This window comes from Pinus tabuliformis, chromosome 6 (assembly GCF_031772625.1).
Source record: "Pinus tabuliformis cultivar Carrire ecotype Pingquan chromosome 6, CPIR1, whole genome shotgun sequence".
NCBI classification, from domain to species: domain Eukaryota; kingdom Viridiplantae; phylum Streptophyta; class Pinopsida; order Pinales; family Pinaceae; genus Pinus; species Pinus tabuliformis.
The window spans coordinates 1877338545-1877341527 of NC_142292.1; the positions used below are offsets into that span (position 1 = coordinate 1877338545).

The window sequence follows — 2983 nt, forward strand, 5'->3', positions numbered from 1 at the left end:
GAATGCATAATATTTGAGCTTTTTAAAAAATAAAAGACTAAAATTATAATAAATGGACATTGTAGATATCTTAACATCATGTTATAGGATTATGTTATGATTTCCTCCACTATTACATTCTTACAAAACAAACACTTCTAAGTATTAAATGTGGTAAAAGCATGATCTCATCAAATCCTTCCTTCTATTTATCACCAAATTGTAGTAAAATTAATATATATAAACAAAAAATAATTGTGTATTAAAGTAACATTAAATAAAAGTAGAGAGAACAATGGCGGATGCTTCCTGGAGAGATGGCCGTTCACTAGGGTTTCCAGTTCCAGCAATGTGCGCTCGTGGCGATCTCCTGCCAGTAGGGATTTCTGGAGGTCGTGATATTTCTAGCTATTTTCCTAATGCGGCGGGTCAATCATTTCTACGGGAATCCAACGGCCCTGGATCTCTAGACTCTCACGTTCGAAATGGGCTCTCATATTTTGGTGGGGGGTAAAACATCTAGTGATATTGGTGGTTTGGGAGGCTCCCTTGGGACAAGGTTGGGAGGCAGCGGAGGTTATGGAGGATTATTAGGTTCGTCCCTTCCTAACTCTGTTTTAATGGGTCAGTGGTCTAGCATTGGAAGTGTTGATCCCGGACTTGGAGGGAAGTTAGGGAGCCTAGGTTTGGGCTTTCAAAGGTCAGAGCCACAGGGATTAAGAGAACCTTTGAGAACGCCTGATGAGAATCTTCCATCTGGTGCGTCAAATACCCTCTTTGTTGAGGGTATTCCTGCTGGTCGCTCTCACAGGGAAGCTGCACACATTTCTCGTCCATTCACTGGTTTCAAAGATGTTTGACTGGTACAAAAGGAGGCTCGGCGTCCTGGTGGAGATCCTCTTGTGTTATGTTTTGTAGATTTTTCCGATGCAAGATGTGCTGCAACTGCGTTAGAAGCATTACAATAGTTCGCCTGTTAGCAAAACCCTAGCCTCAAGGGATTCATACGGCAGAAATATTATGCTCTGGAAGGCTGCTCATTCCCTTTAGAACCTCTTCTGCCTCCCCAAAGCAGTCGTTACTCTATATTTCATTGTCAGAATTCTTTCTGCTTCCTCAAGTTGCCTAGATGGATCATTTGGGAGCTCTTTCGGGCGGAAAGAAATGACAATCTCAATGCCCATTGGACACCCATCTCCTCTCACAGGCCCCTACGGCAAGTTCAGGGAAAGGTGGCCCTCCAAAGCACCAGCTTCCTCTCGTCTCAGATTTGCAGAGGAAAGTATATGTCAGCTCACTCTGCCTACTTCCAGATCTAGATTGTGCTCCTTTCAAGCAAAACTCTACTTCAATGGGTATGCTCTTCGGACCTGGTGCAGGACCTCAAGCAAATCCTGGATTCTAGGCTGGGGATTCAATTTGCAGCCCAACGACTCCTCCATGAAGGTAAACAACTTGAGGATCTTTATCCCCTTTCTTTTTACAGCATTAAGAGAAATGCCTCCATCTTTTTTTCCCTTCGTCTGAGAGGGGGAGCTGTTGGACAGTCATCTTCAGCTGCGGCTTTCTCATACAAAGATGTTGTCCATGCTCAGTTGCCCAAAAAATCAGCTCCACCAGCTCAGGCTCCCAAACCTTTTCTGGTGGATAAACTGGAGGAATCCCCCTCCATTGAAATAATTCATCCAATGTTGGATGAACAATTCCAAAATTATGCAGAGTTTGGCATCATTTGCAGATTCAATGGGCTATGGCCACGCACAGCAGATCTCTACCAATGGATACACTCCAAATGGACCAACAATTGCAAAGTTTTTCTCTGCTCAAAAGGTTTCTTCATTGTAGTGTTTGTTTTCAGTGAGGACTACCAAAAAGCATTAACTGAAGGCCCATGGTTTTGGGGCTCAACAGGTTTATTCCTCACCCCTTGGTTCCCAAATTTTGATCCCTCTACAGCAACCATCACCAAGCTCCCCATCTGGGTCAGACTTCCTAATCTCCCGGCACATCTCTGGCACTTTGCTGTATTCAAAGGAATCAGAAATACTCTAGGCCGCTTTCTAGCCACAAACACCTCTAGAGGAGAAAAGGGCATATACACCTTTGCCAGAATCTGTGCGGAAATAGACATGAGCAAAGGTCTTCCTGATCAAATTAATCTCAAAATTGGAGACTTCCATTGGACCCAGACCCTGGATTACGAGAACACAGCCTTCCGCTGCCGAAATTGCCATCTCACAGGGCACCTTCAGAGCTGTTGTCCCTCGATGCCTGCCCAAAAGAAGAAAGCCAATCCTAAGCCGAAATCCAAAAGCTGGAAACCTCATGATCCTCCCCCCATGGATGATTTTGATACCAGCTCAGATGAAGAGGAAGAGAATGCGGAAGGCATGGAGGCAAAGCCGGCACAGGATCCGCCCTCGCCTGGTCCTGAGGAATCTTCTGTCCCACCAAACTCTCAGAAAAGAACTCTTGAGTCCTCTCCCTAGGATTCAGACAAGGAGACCTCTCCATCAGCCCAGCTTAGTTTGCAAATCATGCTAGCTCAACAAAGTCATCTTGGATGGGTCAAAGTCGAGAAAAAGAAAGGAAAAAAATGTCGAATAGTGGATTCTACCCACATTGGGTAGAATCCTTTGTTCTGCTCTTGTAAATATGTTCTTCTTGTTACTTCTCGCTTAGCACTGCCCTCTTTTTTTCCTCTCAGGGGCTGAGGTGTCTACCTGAAGTATTTGGCTGTAAATTACTTCTGAAAATAGTTAATACAAAGAGATCTATCAAGCTTACAAAAAAAAAAGTAACATTAAATAAAATCATAAAAAAACTCACTCTAACTAACTAGTTAGTTTATCTTTTAGACAAAATAATTTATTTGAAAATTCAAAATAATTTTCACCTTGGTGTATTATTTAGAGACTATACCCTTTAATCTAACTTGTAAACATATCAACTAAAAATTAGCTATATTTAAATTAAATACTTTGACAACTACAATTGCGGAGAT

The 2983-nt window shown here is 42.7% G+C and overlaps 1 pseudogene; it reads left to right on the forward strand.

Annotated features, from left to right (window-relative positions):
* The first annotated feature begins 274 nt into the window (after positions 1–274).
* On the forward strand, positions 275–947 carry LOC149266656 (RNA-binding protein 2-like; annotated as a pseudogene).
* The last annotated feature ends 2036 nt before the right edge of the window (positions 948–2983 follow it).